Consider the following 22,103-nt stretch of genomic DNA (forward strand, 5'->3'; position numbering starts at 1 on the left):
GCAGTCCTCAAACCCTAAACCTCAGCCCCTTTGGACATAAGTGTGCCCCATTCCTGCTCACCCTGCAGTTCACTGGAGGTGGTAGGTGCTGCCTCAGTAGGCCAGATCAGTTGATAGGCCAAGCATTCCTAGAGAGTTTCATTGGTTGCTCAGTCTTATTATCAGAGAAGCTGATAGAAAAAGTGTGAATTGTTACAAGTACAAACACAATATTTACCTGAAAATTTTGGAACAGATTAAAAAAAAATTACAAAAAGAAAGGAGTCAGTATATTGAGCATATGAAACAATCAGGTTTCTCATTAGCCACCACGATATCTCAGTTAACTTGGCCTTTCTTAACTTTGGTGTGTGCTGCTCTAGGGAGATTCTTTTATTCCTTTCTGCAGTATAGCTGCTCTCTTTCTCTATGCTCATTCTCCACAGGAACTGTGAAGAGTTCTTTTTTCTTTGTCCAGGTTGCAATGTTATTTTTTTTTATCTGCCCTTTGGGAGAACTTTTTTTTTTATTTTTAATGCTTAGAAATCCTGTCCATGACTGCATCAATTATGATAGTTTTTCTCTTTCCTATTAACCTCTGACAAGGAATTTGAGGTATCATATGCAAATATGATTTATTATTATATGCTATTATTAAAATTTAGCAATTTTTGGAAGCTGAATTTCCCTTACATCCTCTCCAGTTTTCTCTGATTTCCATTACTATTGCGATTCTTAATTAATCTGCCATTTCTACCTCAGGTTAACTTCTCCCTTTTATACAATTTTTCAGAAGTGTGGCTGGAATGCACAATTCCTGTGTGCTAAAAATAAGGTAATGTACAAACAGATTATTAATGCCAGAATGATCAGCTAATTGCAGCATTGTGTATAAACTTGATGGCAAAAAAGAAAAAAACAGAAATAAACATCAGTGTATAAGCTGTTAACTTTATAGAGTATCTTCCCTTTTGCCACATATAATAGTCATTTCACATTGGAATTTGTTGTGTATTTATTTTACAAAAAGCCAAATTAGATGTTAAAGCAGCAGCTAAGATTAGCTTATGGGTTGACCTGGTGGGACAACACAACTATACTTCATACTCTGTCCATGCCAGGAGAGTATGGGCAAATCTTACATTCCATCTGCCTATGCTATTAGCCAGCTTCTGTACTCCAACATGTCTTTGATAAATGACTTTATTCTTCTACCTCTGCCATCTTTGATTTTTTATGGGTTTCTTTTTTCCCTATGAAGTTATATCACAGACCTTCTTCCCAATCCAAAATTTACCACTGGCTGTAGAAGTTCCCTAAATCTTCTTGACAAGGTAAATCCTATCTAATCTTGTGAAACTATACAGTATTTTTATTGCTGTGACTTCTTAAAATAAATTTAATTGGAAGAGTTTTGTTGCCTGTAATACATTTATTTTGGCCCACCTGCATTCTAATCTCTTCGTAAATATTTTTCCTTTACTGACAGCAGAGTGTCTCAGGAGACACTGGGAGATGTAGTCTCCTACTTAAGAGTTTTCCTCTGCTGTCACCTCAAATGTCATTTCTGAAACATTTATCACACGCTGCTGTCATTGGACAAACAAAGGGGCTGCCTGATAGGGGCTCAGATATACAGAGCCTCTTTGCTTCAATGACAGGTCCTGCTGTTGGCTACTGGAGATAACAGAAAAGTTCAGATCTGTCAACAGATGTGGAGGGAAGGACATGGGACAGTATCCGAAATGGCATGGCACATGCTCCGTGTGGACAGGAGAGCTGTCCACAAGGAGCAGGTGCAGATTGCAGCAAAGATAGTGCTCCCTGGGAAATGATAACATTTGTTGAAAGGGCAAGGGACAGATCTGCCTGCAGAACCTGCACACTGTTAGATGTGCACCAGTTCATGCATGATAACCATTGCACAGCTTGTTTTCAAGAGAAGCTGCCTGCTCCCTTAACAGGCTTTGTAAAACTTCTTTTACAGTATTTTTCCCAGTTGTATCTGGGTTTTTTTTTTGTTTGGTTGGGTTTTTTTCTTTAGGCGTGAAATTTCCTTGTAATGTAACTTTGAACTTTAAAAATAAAAATTATTTTCTGCTTCAGTACAGCTCTTGGTTTTATCCACTAGACCTTTCCCAAAAATAATAAAAAAACAAAGCCTAGCAAAGAGTGAAAGGGGGAGGGAGTGGGCTTTGCTTCCAAAACTGTGGCAGTCATATTTTCTGAAAAAATCCCTTTGCCTAGGACTCTTCTCCTGGGAAGCTCAGAAGCCTCAGAGAAAAAGGAAAACAATAATTATTTGATTTGCTTCTCCTGCGTTTTGCTGCTTTGGAATGTGTTTGGACATTGTTTACCAACAGGTGTTTGTTTCATTGGTTTCAAGTGAATTGTTTTGACTTAATGACCAATCACGGTCAAGCTGTGTTGGGGCTCTGGAAAGATCCTGAGTTTTCATTAATATGTTTTTAGCGTTCTGTAAGTATCCTTTCTGTATTCTTTAGTATAGTTTAGTATAGTATTCTTTTATATAATATTGTATCATAAAATAATAAATTAGCCTCCTGAGAACATGGAGTCAGATGCATTATGCCTTCCTTCGTCTGGGAACCCTGCAAATACAATACAAAACAAATTTAAGAATAAGTCAGTTTGGGGAGGTTTTCAAAGACACTGAAAGACATTAAGAAGCATAAATAATTCTCCCATGGCTCATTCCCACAGTTATGAAAAGAAGTTAAATCTCTATACCTGAAGGATTTGTCTTTATTTTCTTTGAAAGCTGAGCTCCAAAGTCTCATAGACAGCATTAATTTTTCCAGCCTTTAGAAGGATTTTAAGAACACCAAATTTAGAATACAGGTAGTCGGTGTCCTATCCTAAAGCAGTACAGAGACTGGACATGTGGCTAAGAGACCAAACTGCCAAAGCAGAAATGATGTAATGAGAAAGTACCACAACCAGAGAAGACAACACACTCCACTTAATTTGAGCACCTGGTCATCATCATGAAGTCCTGAGGTGTTACTTTGTTTTGGTACAAGCTGCAATGTCAGATATCTCATAGAATGGTACTTTTCGTTCCTCGCAGACAAAAACAAATGTTAGATACAGGTACTGTTTATTCATAGAAGAAAAGAAAGAGAACACTAAGTGCTGAAAACATAAGGAATCTGATCTGAATAGGGCTGGTAATTAAGAGTCATTATGTCAGTCTTTATGTCTAATGCTGGTTTTGTGTGGTTGTGGGACATATTCTTAAGCCAAAATAATGATACATGGAAGTACCCTTAAGCCAAAGCCTTTGAAATCAGAGGGCTCTTTCCTCCTCTTTAATGTACACAGGATGCTTATGTGCAGCTATGATGTCATGTTAGAAACAATGTCTTATCTGTGGTATCACCCTGTAAAAGTCTGCCATTTGGGTTAAATATTTTGCACTCAGCAGTGTCCTTTAAGAGCTAAAATTTTGAACAATGTTAATGGAATCACATATCATAATTGAGGAACTTTCACCTTCAATTAATAGTTTATAAGTTGCTTTGAGCTTCTTGGATGAAAAAATGTTATAGCATGCTTTTGTACTAATCATTTCGGTAATAAAGCAACAGAGAACAGAAGCTTCTTTTTTTTTTTTTTTTTTCTGTAGGATATTTTTACCATTCTGTCCTGCCAATGTGTCTTTCTTTCTTATCTCCTTTGGAAATTTTTTTTTTTTCCTCTCCTGTGTACTCCTCTAAATTAAGAGTTTAAGCTGTGGGAATAATAGAGCCCTTGTAAGCTCTGTCTGTACTCACTATTCATTATTTATCCTGTGGCCAGGTACAGTGGAAGCAGGCACAAAGCTAAATGCTATTGGACTAACTTTGATGCAGACAGTTCATTGTCTGAGGAAAAAAAGCATTTAAGCCTCAATGTTCTCAGTTCCATGATTTTCAACACTACCTCTTTCCCCTCCTCCTTTCTCTTTTATTAACTGCTTTACTCCAATGTCCTTTTGACTGCAGTAACTGGCACTGTCTGCAAAATCCAGTACAATGATACCATTCATCCTGGCTGTGCCATTTATAGATTCCATAGCATGCCCCATCCCTATGGTAAGGATCATTCCGCCTCGTCACTTTCCTTCTTTTGAGGCAGTGATTGCCGAAGCAAAGGCCAATATTTGGAATCTGATTAGTACATCTGAGATCTGAAAAGCTGAAATGGAGAGAGCAGGGCTGGGAGCTCGTGTGCGCGCACACACGGAGGGTATAATGAAGCACAGAGCGTCTCACAGGGCTGACGTGGTCACGCTTCAGCAGAGAGAGTGCCAGATGCACTGTTCATCAGTACACCCCGCCTGACTATCCACTGAGCAGCATCAGTGTCCTCTGCAGGGGTGCTGCTCTCCTGCCTCCGAGCTGGTAGAGTACCACAAAGTTGACAGGAGCAGTAGTGAGGGGACTCCAAGGAAAATATTTAAATATTTGTGCTGACAAAGTGAACTCCAAAATGAACATGTTAGTATACATTGACCTCTTAACCAAAATTGTCTCTGGTCAGTTATGCTTCTTGCAAGTTTGAATGTTTTAATTTTGGAAGTTCCTAGAGGCATGATATTCACTCTTGGGCATGGTATTAAATAACTGTTTTCAGGTGGTTTTTTGTGGGTTGTAGTTTTTTTGGGGGTTTTTTTGGGTTTTTTTTTGTTTGTTTTTTTTTTGTTTTTTTTTTTTTTGTTAAGAAAAACAGAGGACAAATGGGGAGGAGAGATATACCTGTTTAATTCTATTCTTTTATGATATCAAGATCTAAGTATATCTGGTAGTAACTCGAACTCTTAGGAAACCCAAAGAATGGCATACATTCAAACACCACCTGCAAACTTTATCTGCAAAACAAATACACACTAAATTATACAATTAAAGTTGCCAGACAAAAGGTTGCTGGGAGTCTCTCCTTCATAAACTTGTGGGCTATTTGTATTTTCGACCTCTGTTTGCTATCACTTTATCTATTCTTTTATTCAAAGTTAGTAATTGCCTAACTATCAATGCTGTCTTCATAGAAATACTAAGTTTATTATTGATCAGTTAAGCCATTTTGAGATGTAATCAGAGCCAGATTATGGAAGGCTACCCCTAATGCTATTTCACAAATCTACATTTGAAATTGAACAATTTTTTAAAAAGTTGTTGCTACAAAAATTATTGCTTCTTGCCTTTCAAGGGCATTATCTGATTTTTAGATCATAGTTTTTTGAGACCAGAAGTTAGATTTTTGTAACTTTATTGTCAGTAAACAAATAAGGCTTAACAGCCTTTTGGGGACTCCAACTTCTACATTTATTTTAAAATTGTCTTCCTGGACACTTAGTCATTTCCCTTTTTTTCACCTAATAATAAGTAGATAATTAGTGTTTCACCTTTCAAATTGGTTAATCCAAATCAAACTCAACCAAACCTCAAATTCTTTCAAGAAGACCACTCTAAAATATTCTAAGTCTATAGGTAAGTTAATTTTACATGAACTAAAAGTCTGTCATACCAATTATATGAAACATAGCTAATAGAGCTTGCTTGATAAATGTGGTGAAAGCTCCAGTGTATTGTGTGATATCCAGTTAAAAATCTTTGTTCTTATTCACTAACCCAGCTTGATTTCTGATATTTCTGAGGAAACTTGTCAGGTGTGCTGGTTTTCACTGGGGTGGAGTGAATTTTTTTCACAGTAAGTGAGGTGCTATCTGTTGGACTTGTGCTGCAAACACGGTTGGTAGCATAGGGATGTTTTCCCTATTGTTGAGCAGTGCTTACGCAGAATCAAGGCCTCTCACTTTTATTCTTCCAGTTCTGTCCCTCATCCCACCCAGGGGAGTGAGTGAAGGTCTGCGGGGTCTTGGCTGTTGGTTGGTTTTAAACCATAGAGCAGGGCAGTTCCAAGCACAGGACATTAAATAGAGACACTTTAAAGCATCCATGGATGGATGAAAGCTTGACATGAAATGAAGGTACAAGCAGGGTGATCCAGAATAAAAAGTAAAACTCCTTAAAAAAAAAAAAAGGTGTTAAATACTTTGTCTCCATTGCTTTGCATGTAAAAAAAAAATCTGAGTATCAGAGAGGATGACTAGACTACCAACACAAAAGAGCTAAGCAGTATTATTTACACTAAGATTGGGATGGCCTGCAATGAACTAAATCTGTATTAAAATAAATATTTTTTAATATTTATTTGCTAAAAGGCATTTCAGTCTCACATTAAGAAAAAACCCTGCATTATAATACAATCATTTTGGCAGTTATCTGATTGTTTTATATTGGTTTGACTTAACATTTGGGCATATATAGCACTTTTATGATATAGGAAACAGTCTTTTAATTTTTTTTTCCTGTGACTAGGAAGGAAATCCTTGAAAGAAAAAGTATTGAGTAGTATGCTCATGAAAGACTTAGAAGTTTTGTAATTCAAAAAGGGTGTGCATTTTGATTTAATAAATATTTAACACCTCTTGTCCCTTTTACTCAAAAGTTTGATATTATCTCCTTCAAACCTGTAAATCATGCAGTGCAGCTTTACCAGTTCAATTTAACAAAGAATTTGAAATATGAAAGTATATTTAGAATCAAATTTACTCTTTTCCAGTAACTGGAACATATCTTATGAACTACTTACATCTCATTTAGATGACTGGAAAATATAAAGTATAAGAAGTCTTGGCATCTGTGCAATGATGAACAGGTAGTACATTTAAAAGCAGGAGAAAATAGCCTGATTAATCCAAAGCTAAATTTGTCACTGTTGAGATGGAGTTAAACAGTGTTTGCATCATAAGCTTTTTTATCATGACAGCTTTATTTCCAGCACTTAACTCATTATGTCAATCCATGTCTTCTAATTCTATTTTAGGATCTGAACAGTTAATAGAAGTCTCAATGTTCTGCTAAGGAGTAATTTTCACTGGGAGAAAGTTTGGCCTAAGTCATGATGTTTGGCTCTGCAAGTACCCTATTATAATCCAGTTTTATCACAAAGAGAAATCCTTCTGAAATTACTCCTTTCAAAATGTAAATTGTCCGATTTAGGCACTAATGTTCTCCTTAATGCTAACTCTTGGAAAAGAAAAAAAAAAAGAAAAAAAAAAGAAAAAAAAAACCCTGAATGATTCAGGTAATAAGTTTTTCAAAACCCAGATTAGTACTTAAAGTAACTGTTGCTTGACCAGTGGAACAGGAGATGGCCAGTATGTAATACATACTTTCACTGTTCTTTCCATGCAAAAGCACCTTTACAATAAAGGATGCTGAATAAAAACTCTCTGAAAGGCCAACAGCTCCTGCTATTTAAAAGAAAAACATCAGCGTGTCTATTATTTGTGCTCAGCAAGCTTTCTACTCCCTTTTATATTTTCTTTAAGTACGAAGGCTGTTTTGCAGCAGAGCTGTTCAGCAGACACAGGGGAGACAAATGTCAGTTTTCCAGATGGCAAACTGCCAGCTTGTTGATGCCAGGCTGAAAGGCACTGAGGGAATTCACTCTGTTGCAGAAGCAAAAGAACACCACTTCCTAACACACCTCGTGTACAAGCTCTCTTCTCAACAGCTGATGCAGGAGCCAGAAAAGCTTCAGTAGCCCTCCTTAAATGGTTTTTTGGATAGTATCAGGTTTCTACATGTCCCCAGCATCTGTTAAAAGTTTTTGCTAGCTTACAAAAAGAAATAACCAACTTTTAGGAAGCAGAAATTAAAATCTAAAACCTATCTCTATCAAAATGACTTGTTTTCAGCTTCAAGTGACCCACCTTTTGTTTTATGAAATGTTAATACTAATAATGAAATTAGTAAATGCTGATTATTAAATAGACATCTGACCTAATGACCTAAAGTTATTAGGTCAGATGTCTGTTTAATAATTTATGCACTTTATGCCTCTAGAGAGCAAAAGCTACTGTGCAAACATGAAATCTTGAGTGGCAAATTACCCATCTATCATTATCAGTAAATTCTAGTATAGTATCTATAGTCATTAGAGTGCGATCGAGGAGAGCATGGTCTAAAAAAACACCTTATAACAATCCATTATTTATTCTAATGTAAACTTAAAATGTTGAGATGCATCTGATCCATTAGTTCAGGTCTAGAACACAAAGATCTCACAATTCAATGGACTATCACATGTTGGATGACTTTCAAATTTAAGAAAACTATTTTTTTCAGAAACATATAAATAATTAATTTTGTGTAAAAGAACAAGTCATTTTGATTTTAACAAATCTGACAAATTAAACTCAATACTTTCTGTGGAAAGCCGAGGTCTGTGTGTATTAATGTCCTTTGTCATAAGAGGTTAATGTGTACTTTTTCTGTCTGAGTGGAGTCTGTCAAAGGCTAGAACACTTTCACAAGTGAAAAAATTAACAGAGGTGATATGGCTTCTTCTTGTACTAGTTACCTGTGCTTTGAATTGTAAGTGCATGGAGAAGACTTATGAAACACCTTAAAATGCCTTGACATCTAGCTTGCAATGTCAGAATGTCTTGTCTAGGAAGGACAGGATTCGTAGAGGCCAGCCAAGTCTCCTCCTGATCTTTCCTTTACTTCCCCAAAAACAGAAGACATTAGGCATGGAGCTGATTTCAGCACTGCCATCTTGAAGGTTATTTTGAATATATTTAGAGAAGTACAATGTATTTTTTCTTTCAGCAAAAAAAATCCTGGAGAAAGTACAGAAACAACACTTGGAGAGAGGCGTGAGCCAGTGATGGATAGAAGTGGCTGGCACATTACAACTGAGCTCCTGAGTAACTCTATCTCCAGCCAGTTCCTATTGGATCTCTTTCAATGTGAGCAAAGATGTTTACACAAGAGCTATTTTCAAAGCAGTGGAAAATGTTCTACCTCGTGGTCCCTTACTTTTTAATGTTAATCCATGTAATCTCAGAAAGATGCAAAGTTAAACAATGTAAGGAAGTTTTAATGAAAAGAAAATGAAAAATGAAATAATTTTGTTACAACAAGAAATTTGAAAAAAATTACACTCATACACTCAACCTCAAAAATTTATTAATTCCTCTGTAATTTATTTATCTGTAAAGATGTAATAAGGACATTTTTACTTTAGGCTACTTTATTGATTAATTAATAATTAATTTTATTGCAAATAAATGTGCAAGTGAAACAATAATTTATCACCCATGAAATTAATTTTGAAGAGGGTTCAGCAAAAACCCATATTATGATATTCAGATGCTGAACAAGATATTGTGCTAACATCTATTTGCACGTGACAGCAATTACTAGTTTATATTCAGAAAAGATCATTTACACACATTTGTTCCTGTTTGTTCATGCATAAGGTTCGTTGCAGCTGTTCCAGCTGTAATTACAATTTGATCTTCCTTTGTCACACAGGGCTTATTCAGAATGGTTTCATTACTCTGAGACCTAGTAATGGTCATTTGGAAGTTCTTTTTGGTTGGTATCCAATGAACATCTCCAAAATATAGCAAAATGTTATTATTTAAAATCAACTTTAATAGAATTTCTGATCTAATCAAGGCAAAAAAAAATACCCCAAAAAAAGTTAAATTCTTATCAGTCTGGAAGAACAGTTTTGAATGGTTTTGAAAAGTGGTAACATCTAGACTAGGGATATTTGAAAGCTCAATTTTCCTATCTCTGTTGAGCCCATCCCATACAAACGCAATGTTACTTCTGTTGGTTTGTTGTATAGGCAATCAACTGCATTAGGTAATGTTAAAATGTACAATTCATTGGCTTTTGCTGTCTACTGATTAAATATTTATTTCTAGCAGATACATGACCAGCTGAACAGCCAACTCTTCACCTGAAATCTAGAAAAAAGCTGTTGTTATTCAATCAAGGAGGGAATAAAATAGATGTTTAATTGTTATCTAATTTGTTAGCTTGGTACTTTGTGGCAAGAAAATTCTGCTGTTTCAAGCTGTTTCTTGAGATGTAATGGTGCTCTTTCATAAACTACTTGAGCATTTATCTACATCTTCTAGGTTGTTAGAGCATGCTGACCATCGTAATATCAGAAAACTCTCATTATGTATTTGGTCAAGGTGGGTAGCATTTATCACACATTTGCTCCCTTCCTCCACTGGAAGAGAAGTGTTTCTTTACAAATGCATGCATATCACTTTTGTAAATTAATTTTCATCCTCCTTATGATATAATTTTAATGTGAATTGAAGACATAATATCACAGATATGACCTTCGTCTCAGATGGAAGTAAGATGACACAGTAACAGTTGGTAGCCTAGGAATGGTGAGTCAAATTATTTTAAAAAGCAAGAATAGATGACCTGCTAATTAAAGATGGATAACAGCCCTGCATTGGTACTTGAACCTCTTTGCACCTCTTTGCAACTTATTTTACTAGAACTCAATAAATACAGAAATATTCTTCATGATTTGTAAAAGCTTTCTTTTTCTCATGTATTTTCAGTTAAGTACAGGTAGAATTAGATTGTCACATTAAAATATTTAGTACTTTTTATGCTTTTCTTGGTCATTTTAAATGAGAAGGACAAAAGGTGGAAAAAACTTAGAACACAAGAAGATCAGAACTGCTGCCAGTTTATAGGTTCCTTTTCTATATAGATTTTTTTCCTTTAATTATTATTATGTCATTCTTATAAGATCTCCTCTTCTGGTCTAACCTACTTCTTGCTAGAGTTGGAAAAGGCCCAGATCACAGGTGGATGCTGCCCCAGCTACTCAGTGTCCTACTCTTTGCAGTAATCACTTAATGGATATTAAAATCTAGGACGGAATTTGATGGGTCCCAAGAGAATTATGTTCCTCAGCCCTTGTAAAACCCCATAAAGCTGAACTTTTGCATTTGAATGTAGGTTAAAATGTCAAATGTAACTTTCCGAATTACTGACAGAAGTGTAAAGATGTACTGCACTGTGGGATTGTAACCCTGACTTCAACATGCTGGCAAAGTTAGTATTTCTAACTAGGTCTCAATATTTTTCAGGCTTTTTAGAAAGGTCTTCTGAATCCTAATGTTTCATGTTAGATTTGTCTGCAAATTCCCTTGTTAACAGTTTTTCTGGGACCTCTAATAGATCATCTTTGTCAAATGCTGTTATGCAATATCTGCAGCCTTGCCTAAATCTTCACTTACTGCTTGAGTGAGGAGTAATGTGGGACTATAAAATGTTTTTGGGCTTTGCCTGGCCTCTTCATCCTCCCTCAAGGGAAGCGGCAGGGAGGGAAACTCCCTCACATTCGTTTGTCTGCTTCCTTCTTTCCAGTGGACTTGACATCCTTTCACACAACCAAAGTGGATGATTTGGGTTCAGAAAAGATCTCTCAGTCCCATCTTCCTGGGAGATATCATCACAAAAAGTAAACAGGAATTAAGTGCTGGGAGTAAACAGTGACTGGATTTTGTCCCATCCATCTGTCAAACATCAGCTCCTTAAAAGGGCCAGCACTGAGGGAGATGAGGTCTTCTAAACCTGGTGATGGATATTTCCTTTTTTTTGGTTTTGGCTTCGACTCCATTGCGCACTGCAGGGTAAGACACTTCTGGGAGATGGCTGTTGTTTTTCTGCCAATTCTCATTTCTCTTGCTTACGAAGGTGGGAATTGGAAAAGCTTCTCCCAGCTTCCCTATAGTGAGGAACACCTTTAACACACACAGCATGGGGGTATGAAGCTCCACAATTGCTTTGCTGAATATCATTTGTACTCACCAGATGTACATGTGCATACATGCACATACCCACACATCCATCCTTCCTTAATACATAAGAAAAAAATTACAGGAGCATACTATATAAAAAATTACAACTTTCATTTGAATGCTTTTAAACTAATTGCCCTCCTCTTAGATAGTTTAAATTCTGACTTCAGTGGTTCTGATGACATGTTTTTGTTTATGTCCAGTCTATTTTTCTATGACTGTTTCAGAATTCTGAGCTTTCATTTCTTAAATTTGTGTGTTATCAGTTTTCTCAGTATCATGGTAGCTACTTATTTTGTAGGTATCCTTTAGTGCAGAAATGCAAGACAGAGAATCTTCCACTTTTATCCTCATTGTGGATATTGTGCATGTATAATAATCCAACCCTCTCTTTCTACCAGCCACCCTTTCTCCCTACCCCCACCTCACACACTGAATTATTTTCACAGCAGCTGTTCTTGATAACACTTAAAAAGTGATTATATCTGTTGTCAGTTTGGGCAAATTATTAACATCAAAGCTAGCAGCAGGCTCCTTGACATTAAATTTCAAGATTTCCACTAGCAAAGACGGACAAGCCATGGGAGAGACAAGTGGATGAAAATGTGTGGGAAATTAAAAGAGAGGAAAATGTGTGGATTAGGGCTGGTTGGGGGGAATTATGACTATAAAATTAAAATTAATAGATAAGAAAATTTCAGCTTGTATTAGAGATGTTTTATTCTCGTTTTGTTTTCTGTCAAGTTTCCATTATACAAGTTGTCATTTCAGCAAGTAGTACAGAAGGGAGGGGGGATCCAAAGCCAACCTGTGCAGAGGTGCAGAGGGGGTAGGAAAATTAATACCTATTTAAACCTTTTTTTTCAACTTGTACCTTAGCTGTTACAGCAAGCTAATACAGTCACCTCTTGTTTAACAACAGCTTGCTGTTATTATGGGTTATTCAGATAAGAGTTTCATGACTGATTTCATAAAGCAAGAATATATTGCATTCTAAGAGACCAACGATGAAGATAAATTGGGATGTGTCTAAGTGAAATTAAAAATTATTACTTGTACAAAATTTAGACTGTGCCTGGCTGTACCACCAAATTTGCAGTTAACACTGTTACGAATTAAAGGTATGTAACTGATAAAGATGGATGTCTCACTTTCTTGGTTCCAACCTGTGCAGTTTAAAATAAATATTACAATAATTGATCTCTGGGAATGATGTGCATGTGCTAAATGACTCTTGATGTATGACACCAACTTCCTGATCTCGGCACTGATGGATGAGCTTATTCTTCCTATAATGAAAAGTTGGTCAAAGTTTCAGTCATACTTATCACACCTCTACAGACAAAGCACCATGAAAATAAATTCAACACCATTCATCTACCACAAACCTGGCATTAACACAGACCAAAAAGAGATTTAATCAAAACTTTGTGAGAATGAAATGGGCACCATTTCATATTAAGTCCTGAATATATTACTCTGTGGCATTAAATGTTAAATGCACACTTCTTTTTATTTCAGAGCATTTGTTGTTATATTGCCTCCTCTGGAATCAATTGAACCATAAGTGGAATTCGTGCTGAGCCATAAAGAACCCTGGGGAAACCCACAGGAAAATATTCTACTATAGACAAGAAAAATTCCTTGCTTCCTCATTCACAACTCGAAGAACAGAAATATAAAATCTCCAATACACAGTTTTTTAGTACCAGGAAACACCACTAGGCAGGGTTTCACCTATTTTTCTCACCACAGGTTAGTAAATATTTACACATTTTCAGCGTAAATGTAGAAGATGATGTGATGTTTGCAGCAGTGGAATTTTCCCACCAGAAAAAGTAGAATTTATGGAGGATTTTTTATAGATCTATCCTTTTCCTTCCCTTCAGGAAGCAATATAAAAAAAAGGAAACTCAAGGAGTGCAACCAAGACATGCAATTGAGTGTTTTTCCTAAATGACTTTAGAAACCACCTGCTTCAAGATATTTCATGACTATTCCAGGTATTTTCCTTTTATAACTGATTTCAATATGGACACTGCCTTAGATTTATAAATGTCTAATTCCTTGGGAAATTTTTACAGGAGTTACAAATTGCAGGTAATTCAAGTTAACCCTTCTCAAGAGATGTGTTCAAAGAAGTACTCTCTCCAGGTTTTTCACAGAGCTGGGCAGGAATTGGTGATAGGAAGAAACTGGTTGTCAGTAACCATCTTTCATGTCACAGTTTTTCAGAAATAAATCTCAGTTTGCGATGCAACATTTTTGTCATTAATGCTTCTTGAACAGGCATTTCCATTATGATGCCTGCAAGAGTTTCCCCTGATCAGTGAAGGTCAATATTAAACTTAGTAAACTAATAGATAAAAAGTATGAAGAGCTTGTTTTCTAAGGTTAGTTTCCTCTCTACTCTCTTTTTTATGTGATATGTAAGATGAATACATTCTGTCTGAAGGATTTAAAATGCTTCCCGGTGTGTATGAAGTAGCAATATCTCTTCTCAGACTTTATACTGAATTCGTAATCAGGCTAAGGAGAATTAATAAGACCCCTCTGGACTTTTCCTGAAGTTTCAGTTTGCACACACCAAGCCAAGGCCTCTTTTTCAACCTACAAATAATGATAATTTGTTGTATTTCATTTAACAACGTGAATCAAAGAGTCAGTTCATTTGTAATTGATGCAAAATACCTCTACAATTTTTCACGAGTATTAAATCATACAAGGCTAATTTATATATTCAATTACGCTCATAGTAGTAAAAAAATTGAATACAGCTCAGAAATCAAATCTTCTTTCTAGAATGGTAAAGAATTCTTCATATGCAGAGAAGCTATGGAGTTTATTCTCAGAGGTTGCTCACCAGACCCTAGATCTGACTGCCCTTGAAAACATGTGCACCATTTCAGTGGGATGATTCTTCAAAATTACTAAAAATTAAATTCTAGAAGGCATAAAGATGAGTTTGACTCGGAACTAAGTGGGATTTTTATCTTGAGAGTATTGTTCCTTTCTGTCTAATTTAATGAATTTTACATTTTCAATGTGTTGAAAATTTTCTATTTTAAAGAATTTTTTAGTGTCTGCATTTCTCAAAAGATAAAATGTTCCATAAGTAAAAACATATTTATTTGAAACATCCAGACTTTGGGATCATGGTGGGATGCATTGAATGTTTTGTTCAGCTGCATAATGGCTACACAGTCTATATACTTATGTCATATTTAGTAAATCTGGTTTTAGAAGAATTGGTAAACAATCACAATCTGCTATTTTCAAATTATTTTCCAGAAAAAAATAGTCAGCTGCAAATTTATTTAGCACATTTTCAAGTAATTTTATTTTTAAAGTGACTAATTTTAATCTTGGTAGTTAGTATTCAAAAAACAACACTGCAACAGATGTTAATATCCACCAAACAAGATGGGATTGGAAAGGCTTTATGTCCATAGAAGTGAAATTCACTCCAGATCCTGTGTTTAAAAACACAAGTAAAATCCTGGAGCAATCAATTTTTACAAAGACTGTGAAATCTCTCTGATGGAATCAATAATTTCAGTTTTATGGTATCTGACATTTCTGTAAAAAATTAACCTATCTAATGTAAAAGAAATGTAGTCTATTCAAGAAATAAACCTGCTGAAATATAATTGAGATTTTCACAAAGAGTTATATCTATTGGAAATCTGCTCAACAGTGGTACAACTTCAAAATGAGCTGAAGGAGGCACAGAATTACTCAGGTTAAGCCAGTATTTATCACCTCAAGAATATTTTAGCTAAGACAAAAATCCAATACGAGTGTGCATTTGACCTTTTAATACACTAAATCATCCCTTGATAGTGTTGCATTTCAGCGTGGTCCTCTAACCATGTTGCAGCAGTGGAGCACAGCTCTCAGTTTGGCACTCACAGAGAGGATGGAGAGGCTAAATATTAGAAAACCTTTTTGGTGCAATGGTGTTTATAGACATTGTACAAGCAGATGAAAAAATTTGCATGTTTGGCTCTGTGTTTCTATAACTATGGGCCCAGATGGTAGCAAGATGCTTTTTTCTTAAACCATATAGAATATCAGGGGGCATTAATCAAAGTGGCAATATTCAGGAAACAAAGAACTTAATCTTCTGATAAAGAATGAATAAAACCCCAAACAAAAGCCGGCAAGAGCCCTAGCATAAGCCCTGCTTCTAAATCTAATAATAATGGGATTTAACAGCCAAAAATACCCACTCAAGCCATATAGGCTTCCTACGTGTGGACTAACATGTAGGACAACAGAGTTGTTTAGAGGCAAAAGAAAACAGAAGTGAGTGAATTAATGTCTCCCATCCAATCAGTTTTTCCTGTGAAATATATGTCTGTCTGTCCCTACAAACATATGGGGGGGGCACATCTAGCCTGACCCTGCAGCATCACTGTTAGATATTATGCAAGTGGCTTTCAGAAGCTGAACTTATAGGAGGATACAACTTATGTTTGTAAAACATTATCTTATGGATGCTTTGAGATGAGGAAGTGCTGTTTCCACATCTTGAGAGGCAAAGGCCTGAAAAATCAAAGTTGTATCTAAAAAAATGTGGTCTTAAATGGCCTAAATGCTAAGTCTTGCCAAGGATTTTGAAATCAATCTTAGGATGGTGACCTAAGTACAGGACTCTGACTACAGAACCATTTTATAATAGCACTGCCTCAGGAAGGTTATGTATACAGCCTGTTATTATATGACAAACAGAGCACACCTTGCCATGCCATGCCACATCAGATTATTTCTTCATTTCTAAGATTTACTCATCTCAATCATTCATTTTGCACTCACTCTGCCATGTTAAATAAAAAGTTTATGAAGTTTGCGTCCTTTTTTTGTCTCTGCAAGTCTGAGGAAGGAGCATATTTTTGTTTCTAGTGAGAGGGTATTAAAAAACCCTATAAGTTTAGAAAATGGGTGTCCTCAACACATTTATATATGTATATAAAATACATCTTAAATATAAAAAGCCCAGATAAACTTTTCAAAAAACTTATCTGAAACTTCAAATATTTTTACTAACACTGCCATTAGAATTATCCAAACTAATTAGGTTAGGAGGAAAATCACCTTAATGTGATATGGCATGCAGAGAATCAAAACTTTTTAACAAAACCTAACAAAAAAGGTCAGATTTTTCTAAGAACCTAGCAGCAGCAAAGAAAAACCCAACAACAGCAGCAACAAAAACTTCAGGTAAGTTCTTCTCATATAAAATTATTTTCCATCTCAGAAGTATTAGAATAGGAAAAGTAATGTTATTCTTGCGAGATATTTTTACAACACAATAAATAAATATTCATTATTTGATTTTTTTTTTACTTTCAAACCTATATTAAATAATAGTTTTTTGGTTTTAAAATAATAAATTATAGAAGCAGAAATAAATTTTCTGTGTCACAGGAAAATCAAACAAAGAAAACAAAGGGTTTATCTAAAATTATGACCTAATGTTGTGCCTATGCACAAAGAACTAAAAGGGAATAGTTAAACAATGACATAAAAAGTTCTTCCAGTTAAGAAATTAATCCTGAAAAATAAGTATAGGAATGATTTAGTGCAATAAAGAAATATTCTGTTTTGTTGGCTACTTGTGTTTTATGTAAACTCTTATTTTGGGGGGGACAAAAAATAATTTAGATCAAATACTCATGAACCAAGTCTGATCTTGATATTACTGAGATGCATTTAATAAAATTTTTCTCCCTTTTTTTTTTGCCTCCCTCAGTCCACATTTCTCCTCCGTCCAACCCCTCTCCCCCAATCCAAATACCACAAGATCTTCTCAAAAGATGGAAAAGTGAAGTTTTCCTTCTTTTTGAGGACAAGGAGAGCTTTAGGTTTATAGAAATGGAAAGAACAGAGGGTCGCTTTCTGATATTCTCCTTTGTCATGGGCAGGGAGCTCTGCAAGAGGTGTAATCTGAGGGAAAGGTCATAAGATCAAAACAGTGTGCAGTGGTCAAATATACAGTATGTGGTGATTGGTCTCATGGGACACATACTACCCTGCTACCAGTTGCTTATTTTGCAGCAGATCCCCTGGGATTTGCCAAATCAGTGAGGCGAACGGCTGGCACCTGTGAGCCACAGCATTCAGAAACTCATTTTGCTGAGATTTGCAGCTCACTGCCACAGAAAAGTAAAACTAGCCATGATTTTAAAAGCTTGAGGTGTATAGGGGAAACTTCTTAGACATAATCCTCTTTTACTGGAATATGTCCCAAGATCAAGCTCATTCAGACACATATGCAAGGCTTGATCATCACCTTTTTTGTCCTTTCAGTGTCAATGATATTGTTCTATATTTCAATCTTGTAGCAATTTTGTTTTTCAAAGATAGCAAATTAGCTGTGATTCTTGGCTTACAAACTACAGCTTTTGAGAAGTACGGACTCTCACTTAATCTCTCTACTGTAATTTTTCAAGCAGCAAATTATGAACCCAAATGAACCATACAGTCAGTCTCATGGTGAACTTCTTAAAATATTCCATCATACCAGCAGTATATACATTTCCAGAACTTGGGTTCTTGCAAGAAGGTTCCTATGTATCAGAAGAGTCTGGACTGTCTTGATTGACAATGTGACAATACAGAATAGAAAAAAAAAAAGAGAAGATTTGCAGAGATCCATCACTTAGAAGATTTTATAGCTTTGGATATGCTGACACTGAATTATAATGCAGGGTAATCCTTTCAAAATGACAGAATGTCTCACTGCCAAGAAAAAATGCCTGAATGAATATGAAAAGTCTAAGGTGACAGCAGTCTCCTTCATGAATGCATGCTGCCAGGTGGCAAATGTGACTTAAAAAAACCCCAGAGGATCCAGGTATTTACAGAACTATTACTACACCGGAAGATAGTTAAGATAGTTTGGACATAAGATTAGCAATCAATAGCTCCTTAGGGAAAAATGAGGTTGAGATTTTTAGAGCCTTAAATAAGAGATAGAAGTCATAATTCTACAGAGAAAAAAAAATGTTTCTCTGATGCTCTGGTACCACATATCGCATATCAAACACACACATAAGGGGATGAAGCTGGGAGAGAAAGTCGGTGCAAAAGTACTTAGACCATTTAAATGTTTACTATGACAGAAACAAATAAGATCCAGAAGATTTTGATAGAACAACTATGTCAAAGGTGTTCAACACTCACTGCAGTTTGTAGCTATCTCTCTAATGTGGAGTGATAGCATAGGCCCAGGTATTACCAAGATTTCATCCCATGGTGTGGTACAGGACTGCAAACACAATTCCAGTATATCATCTTTATAAGGGATAGCAAACAGAAACTAGCACGGTTGCTTCAGCCCCATTATAGGTGTGCAGCTGTTTTGCAGATCCTTCCCTACTTCAATGCTGTCAGTTTGATCTTTGCTCTACCTTTGCTTGATGTGCTGAATGTTTAATATACCCAGCTATTAAATGGCAGATTTAAAACCTCCTTTTATGCTCTTCCTTGTTTTCCAAGTCAATAAAAAACTCCAGCTGATTTCTCTATGCTAATCACCAATTAATTCAGGGTCATTTTCATGAAAGATATCACCAGGGTATAAAACAGTTGTCACTTGTTGGAAATACAGAATTCCATCAACTCATCTCTTTTCTCTGTGTTTGTGTCTTTTAATTTTGTGTGGCTGTGGGATGATTGATTTCTTCTTCACTGCTGGTCATAATTATGGAGCTGCTTGTAGAAATATCTAATTATGTTTGGACAATTTACAGTTTGCTCCAGAAAAACTTGGTGAATGTGGTCTGATCTCCCAAAACCTTTGTTTAATAGCAGCCAATGATAAGCATGATATAATTATCTATATTTCAGGTACTGGGGATACTATTACCATCAGAAGATGGTAATGTGGTTTTACACCGTAAATAGATAATAGACAAGTTGTAGATTTTTAGAGTATCCCGGTGGAGAAAAAATCCCTTGCCACAGTTATTTGTAGGTTTAGTTCAAAAAGAAAGAAATCAGATAACACTTGATCCCTTCTTTGCTAATCCCATATCATAGCCTTATTGGGAAAAAAAAATTACACCTTTATGATCTATTTCCAGGAATGCAGGATGTTAACCTTAGAGAAAATTGCAGGCAAGACAAAAGAATACAAATAATTCCTGGAGCCTGTGAATTAATGAATATGGTGTCCTATAGAATTATGTCTCTTTGAGGTGCCTGAGAAGATATGAGCCTTGTTTGAAGGTTTTTGTTGTGATTCTAGCACTTGCAAGTGTGCTTTGGCTCTATAGGACATTAAAAAAGTTTCTTTCTTTTCTTCCTGACTATTTTAGTACATTTTATAGTACCATTTATTATCTTTGCAGCAAATTCTGTTTGTTACAATTTTGTCAGAATTGAGAGAACAGACATGTGACACATAAATAGCCAGTTATGATCATATATACTGTATATCCAATGGAATTTAGGCTAAAAAGCAAAAGTATTAATAATAATGGGGAATATTTGGCAAAGACAGTGAATGGAGACTGAAAGGAATTACATGCCTGTGAGTAGGAGGAAATTTGTACTACCCACACACATTTTCTTATGATAGCCGTGTGATCAGTTTAGTCTGTACATCTGGATATGTCTTTCAGATGTTCAACCTCATTAAAAGCTTCTCTTTAAATGAAGACTTGCTCTTCCTGTTGCATTATTTTTCCAGCGATAGAATTAGAATTAGAGGAGCAGCCTTCATGGTTCCCAGCTGCATTTTGCTGACTTTATCCCTACAAGGTAGTCTCCTGTTTCCTAATTTTATTTGCAAAGAGCTTGAGTAAAAGGACCCCAAAATTTCCTTGGAGAGAGCATCACAAGGTCTAAATGATTACATTCTAAAGCATACTAAGAGGGAAATTTTTTTCCCTCCCGTTCTGATACAAATTAGTAATTTGTGAATTTAATAAAACTAAAATTGCCCAAGGTTTTTAGGAAGAATTCTGAACATGCTTTTCATGAGGTGATGAAAGTACAGTCTGTGTAGAAAACAGAAATGAAGAGGCCTAATTTCTATCTCTGTGTTAGAAGTGGCTACTCTCTATTATATTTCCAGAAGAAATAGAAAATACATTTTTGATTGGTAATTCTATTTTTTTTCCCATGCTAAATGTTTTCTCAGAAAAAGATAAACTCTCAGGGAAGGTATGTTTATTTTTGAGCGTAATGCACTTGGAACAAAATGCAACCTTTATTTTTAACTATCTGGCTGCTGAATGGGAAGCCACAAATACTCCCATAGTGCTGACTCTCAGTGTTTATGACCCAAGAACTTCCAGGAAAGTAAGAAATCATGAGAACAATTCTTCCAAAACAAAAACCCCCAGACGCTCTGGGAATCTCCATTTCACTGAGTCATCTGGAATTTAAGACATGGATGGGAATCACAGCCCACAGACTCCTAGAGCTCTATAACAGATCTATTTACAGTGAAGAACAAGACAGTGAAAAACTTTGTGACCTTTGACTATGATTGAAATCTCATTTAAACATTTTCCAAACGAAGACTTAATTAGTCAGGAGTTTAGGTTAAAACTTTCTTAAAAAAAACAAACCCACCCAACCCCTCTAAAATAAATACCCTTACCAAAACAAATTCCTTCCCAAAAAAAAAACCAAACAAAAAAACCAAAACAAATACAAAACTCAAAAAAACCCAAAACCAATAAAATCCCACAAAGAAAACCCTTGTCTTGTTAATTACTATTTTTGAAAAGCCACTTTGAAAAAAAAAAAAACTTGTGAAATGGAAGCTATGACTTCTGATTAGTTCTTATAGATTCCAAGTAGTAGAACAAGTACAGAAAAAATAGAAATTCAGGAGAAACTTGAATCTAATTTTGAGATTGAACTATTGTCTAAAATTGAATAAATTTACTTCAACTACCTCCATGGTTCTACACTATGACCCCACAGCAAAGGTACTCATGTACTCATGATACTTGCATCTCTTTTTAAAAAAAAGGAAATTTTTGAAAATCGTAGAAAGGTTTTTCCATGTTCAGTTTTGCAAAGATAATAAGTGTTAGTAAAAGTATTTTAACATATTTAGCCTTTTGAAACTCATTCTTCTCGAGTACAGATTTCATTTCACAAGGATATCATGATCTACAGAGTCCAGCATCTGTTTCCTTAATAGATTCTTTTCCCCTTAATGCAGTTAAGTATTCTGCTTTTCAATTTGTTTAACTAAGGCCCAGCTGTTGACTAAGTCACCCACTCCCTTTTGAATGTGACTGTCTCCTGGTCCTCACCTGCACCTGTTGGTGGCTGGAGATTCACCCCAAAGACACCATCCCTCTCAGCAAAGCTGCAGTCAGGCTTTGTTTTTTTTTTCCCTTATCAATGTGATGAAAAGATTCATCACATTGAAATGTGATGTCCTGAA

Source organism: Motacilla alba, chromosome 2 (genome assembly GCF_015832195.1).
Source record: "Motacilla alba alba isolate MOTALB_02 chromosome 2, Motacilla_alba_V1.0_pri, whole genome shotgun sequence".
Taxonomy (NCBI): domain Eukaryota; kingdom Metazoa; phylum Chordata; class Aves; order Passeriformes; family Motacillidae; genus Motacilla; species Motacilla alba.